General features: G+C 36.2%; 1 protein-coding gene across 2 annotated transcripts in view; it reads right to left on the bottom strand.

Annotated features, from left to right (window-relative positions):
- sh3gl1a (SH3-domain GRB2-like 1a) overlaps positions 1–13,240 on the bottom strand; it is a 61,984-nt gene that overhangs the window by 43,032 nt on the left and 5,712 nt on the right. The window lies entirely within an intron of this gene.

Raw genomic sequence — 13,240 nt, 5'->3', positions numbered from 1 at the left:
AGTTAGATCTAGGTCATACTTTTTACAGTGCGCATCCACAAGTGGCTTAGCTTTAGAAATCTCAAATATCTAACCATTTAGAGACTTAACAGGACACTTCTCCCCAGATTTAGAAACCCCTAGCAATGAAATTTGTGTATAAAAAAAAGAGACAAACGTAAGAATGCATGGAGTTTAGGGGCCCCTGTGGAGCTCCACATATGAGCTCTTCCTGTTTTTCTTCAATGAAACTTCCTATATGAGCAACACAAATGCTTCCACTCAGTTTCACACACAAGTTTTCGTCTTTTATGAGCTGAACTCTTTTCAAACACAAACACAGACAGCATGCATTGTGTATTGTATTCAAGAAAATAGGAAGAGCTTTGTGTACCGACACAATCCCAAAAAAAACAATATTCAATTAAAATCAAACAGCACAGCCTTGGTGGTATAATCCATCAGGCGAATAATTATGATAACACTGTCTTAGTCATCATCAGCATCTCTGTGCATTATTGTTATCATTTAGAGCTTTTTGGAAGCATCAGGGGGATGCAGTCATGTTTGAATGCAATATTAAAAAACAGAACTGACACAAACTAAAAAAAGAAATGTTTTAGATTCTTTCTTTTTCATCTACAAATGGATTCACTTCATACACTTTGTAATTCCTACATTCATCCCATTCCATTTGCCATTTCTCAGTAATATACAGATTTAAAACAGGTTTAATATCAGACACATGAATTTTACATTCTGTTATCTCCAACTGTAGAGCTTCCTTAGCTGCTTTATCTGCACATTCGTTTCCAATGAATCCCATTTGACCAGGTATCCAGCAGAAAATAATATCAAAGTCTTTAGTCTTTAAAAGGTTAAAAAACTTAAAAAATTAAAAACTTAAAAAGTAAAAAGTGGCGTTGCTGTTCTTTTTCTATTTGTTCCAGAGCTAAAAACACAAGCACTTGAAGCACAAGCTTCAGCTGTGAATATCGAGCTTTGTCTGGGAATACTCTTTCTGAAACACTCTAAACTAACCACTGCGGCAGCAGATACTCGTCCATCTGATTTTGACCCATCTGTATACACTGGTACATAAGTTGGTAGATTGCATCGGATATTCATAAATTCTTCCTGGTAAACATTTGGATGGATTTCCCTTTGTTTTAAACTGACCCGTGCATTATAATAGATGGCTTTTTAATATACCAAAGTGGTATAGGGCATACATGCATTGTTGTCATTTTATCCAGAATAATATCCAACTTCTCCAAGTGAGTTTTCATTCTAATTCCAAAAGGTCTGATGTATCCGGGTCTGGTTTCATATAGGTGCTGATATTGAGGGTGGAAAACTGTAGAATATGCTGCAGTTTCTTTATTAGCTTTCAGCTTTCAGCTTGACTGCATTGTTGAGAGCCAGTTTCAATCTTCTGTTGTAAAGTGACATTTCTCCTGCTGCCGTATATAAACTTTGAATTGGAGAAGTCCTGTATGCTCCAAAAGCAAGTCTCAGTCCTGTATGATGTACTGTATCAAGCATCTTTATGTATGATATCCTTGCAGATGTGTTAACTATGCTCCCATAGTCCATTTTTGATCTAATAAGAGTCCTGTAAAGTCTTAAGAGTATCACCCAATCTGCACCCCATTGGATCTTTCGTAAAACTTTAATAACATCCATTGCTTTAAAACATCTATTAAGATGGAGGAAATCTATTTGGGCTCATAATTGATCCTTGGGGGACACTACACTCCATATGTGCAGATGAGGAAGAAAAATGTCCTAATTCAATAGAAAAGGTTCTCCCTAAGAGATAAGAACTAAACCAATTCAAAACATTTACTTTAATCCCTACCCACAATCTTAAACGCTCAATCAAAATATTGTGATATGTTGTGTCAAAAGCCGCAAAACTAGAAGTGCACATTTTCCAGAATCAACTAGGCGTGTCAAAATTAATTGTTTCTTCTGTGCACTGCGATGCAGACGCAGACAATTCAGTTGCGGTTCAATAATAATCATAACCAGTTATTATGTAGTGATGTCATGCATCTCATATGCGCGTTGTTGCTGTAGTTTACTATTGCGAGGGAGGCGAGCGCGAGTATTACTTAAAAACGCAGAAACTCTGCACAAGTTCACTGCGCGTGTGTTTGCAGTCTTTCACTGACACTTACAGCAGAAGCCCCTATTTCACTGCGATTGAGAGAATCAAAGTGAACTCCATTTCTCTCTCTCTCACACTGTGGCCCATTTGACCTGCTGGCATGACTTCCTCTCCTCTCTGCAGTTACAGCAATACTTCTGGATACAGACACAAGTGCGTGTCTGCAGAGATTTCTCCACCGCGTCTGTCATGGATCAGCTGTGATCGCCGCTGCCGCTTATCAGTGTCACTCATCTGTGAGCGCATAGCGCAAGAGCCAATCGCAGCCCTTTCTGTTGAGCGTGTGACCAATCAAAGGGGTGTTAGAAAACTTGGTAGACAGAACTCAGACAGCTAGCAGGATATTTATATTTGTTTATATTATTTGCTATAAATGCTCCTGTTGTTTAAAGGTACAGTTTATATATCTGACTGTTTGTATTAAAGGACACAATTGTATTACAGATAGTATATAAATATATTTATTTATATAATACAAGAATTGCTGCTGTGAAAAATATAAAAATGGAAAGCATCGTCCATGTACCGTGATATCGGATTGAACCGAATCGATGGCATGATAATCGTAATCGAACCGTGAGACCAGTGTAGTTTCACAGCTCTAGAATCAACAGTCAGAAAAATATCAATAGACACTTTAAGGAAAGCTGTCTCAGTGCTATGCAGTGTCCAAAAACCAGATTGAAATTTATCAAGAATGTAATTTCCAATTAAATGAGTAGAAAGCTGATGAAAGACAACCCTCTCTAAAATTTTGGACTGAAAAGACAGTTTTGAAATTATAAATAAATCAACTTCAAAATAAATAATAAATAAATCCCACACAATGCTTTGGTAATAGACTGATCTCACGCGGCCGCCATTTTTTAAAATCGAAATCGAGGCTGCGGTGGGAAGAAACCCGGAAGTATCGTTGGGAGTTACATTAGAACGTTGTGTACTTGGCTGTATATCTTATCAGCAAAGAGAAAGTGACACAAATTTATCTTTTCACCGCCTTCCGAGTGACTCGAAGGTCCGTTCTGAATGAATGGTGAAAATAAAAAGGGATATCAGAGCTCATTTTCAGCTAAGTTAAGGGAAATGGCACTAGTTAGCTAATGTTTTCTTTCCCAAACACACATTTTAGATGCCATTTATCAAACTCGAGTCAATGAACTGATTCTTTCACTATATTAGACATGTCATGATACTGAATTAAAAGAAAAAACGTCAATTTCCCGCTAACCTTTAAGGCACCATTGATGGCTTTCTTAAAACAGCGCTGATTTGCCATTGTGTTCACATGCTAAACAAAAATGATTGTGATTGGCTGAGAAGGTCATCAGTTCACCCTCTGCTGTTTACCAAGCACAAACACAGACGAGCGATCTGCTTGATGTCTCGATTGATCTTCATGCTCCAGTGTCCATGTATCTGTGTTTGCACTGGGTGAAGAGCGGTAAACTGATGAGCACTGGTGAATACTATGGTAAATCAGCGCTGTTTATGAACGCACTCTGCGGTGTTTGATTGTTAGCGGGAAATGGACGTTTTTAAAACTTCAGTACTGGGACAACACTATTACCGACAACACGAGGGTGTGCTACAGAGGATTGCGGTGTTTTATCGCTCACCAGGTTACATAGGCTGAAGCAGGAAAGCGTCCCCACGGTGTTTACCTAGTCTAGGAGGACACTTGAGCATATTACTCTTAAAGTGATTGTGATGTTGTTTGAAATTGCTTTTAATTGTTTAAATTAAACTGAACTGAATGATATTAAAGTCATGTTTACACCATTTCTGCATTTTGAAATCTCTGCAACAGCTGGGGGTTTGTATACACAGCATGTTACTGCAATGTTTACAGTGCTGGTCCTATACTTCCGGGTTTCTTCCCACCGCAGCCTCGCTTTGGTTCTTTAAAATGGTGGCCACCTGAAATAAGCATAAAAGCCCACAGCTACGAATACAAATTTGGAATAAATATGCAGGATAAGTTGCTCTCCCTATAAACTAAATGCAACTTCACACATTTTTCACAGCTTGTTGATTTTCACTCACACTGACCAAATACTGAGGATTATCATTATGATTGTAAAACACACACACCCAGCGCTCAGAGAGATGAAACACGTGTGAGTGTTTGACTGACAGTTGTTCATACAGTAACTCTATTGTACAGCTAGCGGTCTAATATGATTCAGATGGAGATGTGGAAACAGATACTGATCCCACAGATCACTTTTCAGCCATACGAGAAATTAAATACAGTTACTTCTGCATACAATACAGAACACACCAATCCACAGCCTCATGGCTACATTAAAACAGTTTTGTAAAGGACTTCATAAACGGGCACAATTAATATTTATCTGTAAATCTATTTAAAATTAAATATTTATTAAAGGCATTCGTCCAAAAATTATGAGACATGGCAACCTATAATCACATATTTTAAAAAAAGGAAGACTCTCTCCTTTATCTGATTTATATGAAGAAATCTGAACAAAAAGGTTTAATTGTGATCACCAATAAGGGTTTGGTTTCATATTTATGTAAAAGACCACTATAAATGTATTAGATTATTGATTTGTATTATCATGTACTGTAGGAAGTTATTTATTTGAATTATTTTTAAAGTTTATTTTTTATTTGATTCTTTTTATTTCTTTCTTATTATTATTATTATAATTATTATTAATAATTTTTCCATTTTGCTATATTTTTATCTATTCCTGTTGTAATTGTATTTTAATTTTTATTGCTAATTCATTTCGGCGGCAAGGTTCAAAAATGGAGGGAAAAAAATTACAACCTTGATTGTAAAAAATGTTTTGTTAAAGCTTGAGAAAATAATCACAAAAAAATTAATAAATAAAAAAAAAAATCAATAAATAAAATAAAAAAAATCTATCCTATTTATCCAAAGGTCACTTTTCACGAGACTGTTATGACGTGTTTAATGGTCAATATACTGCTTAATCCTTGAAGGGTTTTAATATTTAGATTTTTTTTAAACGAATGAACATTTATATGCATTTATGTATGTATTATATCAACTTATGTGAGGTGTTTCCAATGCAGCGTCTATGGGACAGAGTAAAGTTGCTGTTAAAGAGAATAGCTGCCGTCATCAGTCTTACGCCTGATTCACACGGTGCTTCAGCGTCAACGCTTGACAGAGGGCGTGTCATAGCAGCGTCAGCCAATGAAATTAGTCAGCAACTGGCGACTTTCTGAGCTGGTGTATTTTCATGCAGCGATCTGATTGGCTGACGCTTCCGTCAACGCTTGAAATGTTAAGAAAGTCCCAACTTCTGCAGCGAGCAACGCCACCACAAGCGGTGCCCACGGATCCACAGTGCAGTTCGGGAACGTCACCCATTCAAAGTGAATAGGAAGCGTTGATGCTGATGCCCCATTCACATTTCCTTTTATTAGTTCACCAAATATGATTGTTAAAAAAAAGATTTGTTGTATTCTCCCATTCACTGCGCTTTAAGTTTACCCGATTATGACGACTTCTGCTGCTGAGAAACTGGGAAATGTGTAAAGGGTCTATACGACTGCTGTGCTGATAAGATTTATCTAAATTGATTTGAATCTATACACTGTAACAAATTATATGAGAAAACATCAAGACAACAAATGTTACGTTCACTCGTTCATTTTCCTTTGGCTTAGTCCCTTTATTCATTAAGGGTCGCCACAACGGAATGAACCGCTAACTTTTCAAGCATATGTTTTACACTGCGGATGCCCTTCCAGCTCCTACACAGTACTGGGAAACACCATATACACTCAAATTCTCACACATACACTACGGCCAATTTAGTTAATTTAATTCAGCTATAGCGCATGTGTTTAGACTGTAGGGGAAACCGGAGCACCCGGAGAAAACCCACGCCAACACGGGGAGAACATGCAAACTCCACACAGAAATGCCAACTGACCCAGCCAGGACTCAAATCAGCAACCTTTTTGCTGTGAGGCAACAGTGCTAACCACTGAGCCACCGTGTTAAATATGTATAATTACAAAAAATTTGTCAGTTTAACTAATGTAAGTTGAGATGACTAGAACATTTTATTGGATTCAACTAACTTACCTAATTAACTAACTGACTTTACAACACAAGAGTTTACTAAACGTTTTTTCTTTGTATTATGAAACGTTTTGCACACAACTATGTGGTTAAAACAGTCCCTGTTCACATGAATCCACAAAAACAGTTCTTCTATGTGGAAGTATGCTCTTTTTGCGATTGCTTTAGAACTTCTGATTCAATTGCCTATGGGAGAAATGACTAGGAATAATAAAGAGCAGAAAACAGTCAAACTACTAGCTCTACAAACAAGTCTGTCCATGACTATACAGACCAAGCAGAAAAATATAAGAAAGTTACAGTTAGTTTGCAACATCAAACAGCAGAACAAGCTGTTTTCAACATGTAAATATTTATTCAAAATAAAAACGCTGAAAAAAAGTCACATGTACATCAGTATTCACAGCCTTTGCTCAATACTTTGCTGATGCACCTTTGGCAGCAATTACAGCCTCAAGTCTTTTTGAATATGATGCCACAAGCTTGGCACACCTGTCTTTGGGAATTTTAGCCCATTCCTCTTTGCAGTACCTCTCAAGCTCTATCAGGCTGAATGGGAAGCGACAGCCATTTTCAGATCTCTCTAGAGATGTTCAGTAGGACTTAGGTCTGGGCTCTGGCTGGGCCACTCAACTATATTCTCAATGAGTTGTTGTAAAGCTACTATATTGATATTGTGGTGGTGTGCTTTGGGTCATTGTCCTGCTGGAAGATGAACAGTCTGAGGTCACCGCCATGCTTCATTGTAGGCATGGTATTAGCCTGGTGATAAGCTATGCCTGCTTTTCTCCAAACGTAACGCCTGGCATTCACTCCAAAGAGTTCAATTTTACTCTCATCAGACAATAGAGTTTTGTTTCTTATGGTCTGAGAGTCCTTCAGATGCCTTTTGGCGGGGAGTGGCTTCCGTCTGGGCACTCTACCATGCAGGCCTGATTGGTGGATTGCTGCACAGATGGTTGTCCTTCTGTAAGGTTCTCCTCTTTCAACAGAAGAACGCTGGAGCTCAGACAGCGTGACCATAGGGTTATTGATCACCTCCCTGACTAAGGCCCTTCTCCCCTGATCACTCAGCTTAGATGGCCGGCCAGTTCTAGGAAGAGTCCTGGTGGTTCAAAACATCTTCCTCTTATAGATGATGGAGGCCACTGTGCTCATTGGAACTTTCAGAGCAGCAGAAATTTTTCTGTAACCTTCCCCAGCCTTGTGCCTGGAGACAATCCTGTCTCGGAGGTCTACAGACAATTCCTTTGTCTTCATGCTTGGTTTGTGCTTTGACATGCACTGTCAACCCTGGGACCTTTTATAGACAGGTGTATGCCTTTTCAAGTAATCTCCAATGAACTGAATTTACCACAGGTGAACTCCAATAAAGCTGCTGAAACATCTCAAGAATGATCAGTGGAAACAGAATGTACCTGAGCTCTATTTAGAGCTTCACGCCAAAGGCTGTGAATGCTTATGTACATGTGATTTTTCAGGGTTTTTATTTTTAATAAATTTGTGACAATTCTCAATTTGCAAAAAATCTTTTTCCACATCGTCATTATGGGGTATTGTGTGTAGAATTTTGAGGAAATAAATTAATTTAATCCATTTTGGAATAAGGCTGTAACATAAAAAATGTGGAAAAAGTGAAGCGCTATGAATACTTTCCAGATGCACTCTAGTTGAAAGACTAATATTCACAGAATTATTTAGGTCTCTTTAGTGTTAAACATTAAAAAACGATTTCATAACGCTGCACACTTTGATCCAAAAACATGGTTTGCATAGTTATCTCTGCCCTAAAGCAAACCTGACAGCTTTGTTTATGGCATAGAGGAACAAAGAAACATTTTCATAACAGTACACACACACACATGCGCACACACACACACACACACACACACACACACACACAAACGAACTAAGAGCTTACATGAAAACACAGTACAGTCAGAGCAATAAACACTTCAAAAAAGTCTTATCATCAAGTACTGTAGGTAAAAAAGACTGGTAGTGTAAAAAGAGCAGGTGGTAAACAAAAGAGGGAGGGAAACAGGCTGTTCGGTCTGTATTTGGAGGGCAGGGACTTGCTTTGTACAGGAATCCAGTCTGACGACTACACTAAACAACACTGAATTCCTCACACACTTCTTTGAAGACTTAAGTTGATTTTCTCAAGGCTAGCTGGTGAAGTCAAAGCAGGGAAATGCTCACATTTTTACATCTGAGAGATGCATTAATTATGCCTGCTCACTTTGCTGTCTGTGCAGTATGCGGTAACTATTTTGCAACTAGAAGAAAGGTTATAAATATTTCACAGCAGGACAACTGGAAATGGTAGTATCTGCGACAGTGGCGCAAATGAAAAGTGGTTTAAGCATTTCCAAAAAAGTGTTTATATTTAGTTTTTCCTTACATAGATTAGAATGAGTCCCATTTAATACAATTATTTTGAGTTTTTTAATAATCATTTTTTCCATTTAAATTTTCTTATTATCACTAATTTTTACTCTTTATAAAAATATATATTACATTTATTTTGTTTAAAATAATAAAATCTATCTATTTTTCCATCCATCCATCTACCCATTCATCTACTGTTTCATCTATTGTTCCATCCATCCAACCACCAACCATTTATCTATCTATCGTTCCATCCATCCATCTATCATCCGTCTGACCATCCATTCCATCTATCGTTCCATCCAGCCATCCATCTATCTGTCCGTCCGTCCATCTATCTATCTATCCATCCATACATCTATCTATCATCCATCCATCTACTGTTCCATCTATTTTCCATCCATCCATCCCTCCATCCGTTCATTGTTCCATCCATCTATCACCCGTCAGCCCATCCATCTAATGTTCCATCTATCTTTCCATCCATCCATCTAAATCTTTTTATAGCTCTTTCTATCTATCGTTTGTTCTATCCATCCATCCATACATCATCCATCCATCTACTGTTCCATCCATCGATCCCTCCATCCGGTCATTGTTCCATCCATCTATCACCCGTCCGCCCATCCATCTAATGTTCCATCTATCTTTCCATCCATCCATCTAAATCTTTTTATAGCTCTTTCTATCTATAATTTGTTCCATCCATCCATCCATCCATCCATCTATAATATTGTACATATTGTAAATAATATTTTTTTGGCATTGCCTTCCTTTTCATTACTTCATTGTTACTATTCATTTTGGGGATTGTAAATAAAAGCCACAGTTTTTGGTATATCGGTTTTGGTTGTCTTTTGCACTTCATTCACTGTATATATTGATTTATTTTTAATTGTATTTTAAATGTCAAACCTCATTCCTCTAGACCAGCATCAGGGGTTTGTAACATTTGTGATTCATGTTGTTATTTTTCCCATTTGTTTATGCTTTTGAATTTTATTATGGGACTTTAATTTTTCTTCCTACAACTTTTTACCTTGAAAAGTAAATAAAAAGTGACTTTATTTACATTTTTAAAAGTTTAAACTATATATCTTCTGGGCTTGTGCTGTACAATAAGGTACAAACATCTTATAATGAACTGCCAGCACATTTTCACATTTTACAGACTTATTTCTCTTTATATTATTTCTTATACATTATATTGGTTCAAACTACTAAAATGTCATTAAGAGTCACTTTGTTAAACTGTAGAGTTGAATTTTCAACTTTAAAAATTGACAGATCAGAGATCAACATCCCATAATGCAATTCACAACCATAAGTAAATGAAAAACACTGATTAACAGATATTTTACAGTGCATTCATGCAAGAACCTATTTTTCCATTTCAATTTCTACTTTGCCTTGATGAAAACTCAAATAATAATGATAAAAAAAGGTTTTAAAAATTATCTTACTTTTGCCAAAAGAGAAATTAAGCACAAAACAAGTTTAATAACTTCAAATTTGATATATTTTTAACATTTTAAACATATTGTTTCATATTTTAACAAGTACAGGTTGGAATTACTGAAAAAAATTATTCCCTGGCCTGAATAATACACATTTAACACAAATGTACATTTTTTTTACAAAGGTTATTATTTGCAACATTAAAGCAGATGCTTTACTGATATTTAAGATGCCTTTTATGTAAATCTAATCACTTTTGCACATTTCATCTGATGCAGACACTAAAAGTGAGACGTCTCGTCTTCAACCCAAACACAACTGACTGCATATTTGCACTATTTTTGAAATATCACTGGCTCTTGCATAACATCCTGTTTAATATTCATTACAAGATAAATCAGTTCAACTTTTGAACAAAACAGATCAAATACTCCCTTTAAGGACCACACTCAAAAAATGTCGTTTGTTGAAACTACTTATTCAAAATCAGTGCTGGGTGTAACGCATTACAAGTAACACAAGTTACGTAATAACAGTGTTAGGCAAGCTACTTGAAAAATGTAGTGAGCTAAGCTATTAGCTACTCTACCAAAAATGCAGCTTAACTACACTAAAAGCTACCCTCTAGGAAATGTAGCAAGCTAGGCTAAAAGCTGCTTGGCAAAAGTAGCTTAGCTACATCTAAATTAGTAATTTTCACTTTTAAATCGAAGCAACTTATAGCCAAGTCAATCATATCTTAGTGATCAAGAAAACTGTCAATGAAACATATGAGGCATAATTGTTCAGTTTAAGTATTTACTGTAAACAATACGCTACAAACAGAAACAAATTATAGTATATAACAGCACAAAAAAAAGCATGTGTTACACATTAAAACACTATAGCAATTTATATTAAAGGGAAATATTTAGCCTTATATATGCATGTATGCATGTATATATATATATATGTATGTATATATACATGTATACATGTATATATATATACATGTATATATATATATATATATATATATATATATATATATATATATATATATATATATATATATATATATATATATATATATATATATATATATATATATATATACACACACATACACACACACACACACACACACGCACACACACACACATTTATATATACATACACGCATCAAAAAAAGTTTGTTGTTGACCACCGTAAAAAAGGAAGGAGAAGAAGAAATTGTGATTATATGGATTTACTTTCATCGGCTAGACACGGGCCTCACAGCTCAATGAATGTCGGTGCCGTCACTTACTGATTTGCGATTGGTAAATGTAGCTTGTGTTGACGACGCTACTGCGCTACTTGACTAAAAAATAGCTTCGCTACTGAAAAGCTATTTGATTTATAAAGTAGCAAGGCTAAGCAAGCTACCAACACACTACTGAGAAATGTAGTTAAGCTGGTAGTGTCAGTAGTAGTGCCCAGCACTGCGTAATAATATTACTTTTCTAAATACGTGTAAAGTAACTAATTACTTTTAAAAAATAAGTAAAAATATTTTTTAAATATTTGAGTTACTTTTTAGTTTAATTATTTTGCTTTTAAAAAATAAATTGCTGAATTAAAATCAACGTTGAATCCTGCATCCAATGAGAGAATTTTCTCCCAGCAGAAACAAACAGAAACCAAGATGGCAAAGCCTTACATTTCCGCGCTAGAAGTATTCTCATTGTTCTGAACGAAAGGAAGACAAGTAAAGGGGGATTGTTTGTCTCAATGCTCATTTTACTTCACTAATAAGACAAAAAAGTACAAAAGCATTGCTTTAAACTTTCATTAAACCGTTTATACAGCATGTAGAGCTCTGGGCTCAGGAAGTTCTCAGGAGATAACATTATCCTATATTAATATTATTTGATGTGATTTTTTAAAAGGTAAATAAAGGTTACACATTGTGTTGTTATTTGCACAACTCCTATATGAAAAAAAGAAGAAAAAAACCCTGCAAGTTTTGAAAGAGATTAAGGGTGCTTTCACACCTAGACTTTTGTTTTGGAACCTGTCGCATTTCCCCAGTTAGTGCGATTCGTTTGGCATATGTGAATCCAGCAATCACGCCTGAATCCACGCCAAATCAATTGGTCCGAGATTGCCTGAATGAGGTGGTCTCGGCTCAATTGAAACGAACTCTGGACTGGATCGATTGTAGTGAGAAAGCAATACGATCCGAGCCAGGCTATATCACAGTGTATTATGGACATGTAATAGGCATATACGGCTATATGAAGAGAGAATTATGAGTAGGCCGGGATGTCATTCCTACCTGTAAATGAGCATTTCATATCAAATATGAAAGTGAAAGCATGTTAACTATTAACGAGTGCCGTTTATCGATTAGGAAAATTGACCAAACAGCAGTCTTGGTTTATCTATTGTTTCTCTCTATAATGTAAAGTCTATAATGCATAATTCTAGCCAGTGGCTTAGTATGAGAAAGTCTTACCTCTAATTTATATAGTGGCGATGTTTGGGTGTCACTAATCAAAATTAAAGTGCAGCTTTTCGCTTATAATGTAAATTAAAATAAGAACGTATGACAGTCGAGCGGGACTCTGAAAAATAAACTCTGGAACCAATGTGAGGAGAGTTTACTCGCGCGTGACTTGTTTTAGTTATTTCAGTCAGTTTGCCGTGTGAAAGCAAACCGGACCCTGAACAAAGTGCAACATTGTAACAATTTAATCCCTGTTTCGGAACAAAATAATCGATTCACAGGTGTGAAAGAACCCTAATCCTCAGTAAAGGTAAGAAAAGTAACGCAAAAGTAACACATTATAACGTAACTTATTTCACTGATCACAAATCAATTGTGTGGAACGCAGCATTTTTTTTTTTTTTAGTATATGAAAAAGTGTTAACTCCGAACTTGTCCTCTAGTACATCAGGAAGTTCTCCATTTTCAACCCTGCAGGCTTTAGATTAGATTGTAATGAAGCTCAGTGACTGCAAGACCTCCCATCTGACATTAAGATGCTTTCACCTGATTCTCCCACAGCATGTATGCACATGTCAGACTTGTTTTGCTTGAGCTACAAGGAATGTCAGTCTGGCTGAGGCCAAAAACATCAACTTAAAGTCTCAAATCACATGTGCGAAAGCGAATGTGCATTTAATAA

The sequence above is a fragment of the Danio aesculapii genome, chromosome 2 (assembly GCF_903798145.1).
Source record: "Danio aesculapii chromosome 2, fDanAes4.1, whole genome shotgun sequence".
Taxonomy (NCBI): Eukaryota; Metazoa; Chordata; class Actinopteri; order Cypriniformes; family Danionidae; genus Danio; species Danio aesculapii.
Note: the sequence above shows the minus strand (reverse complement) of the source record. Positions and strands in the feature narration are given on the sequence as shown.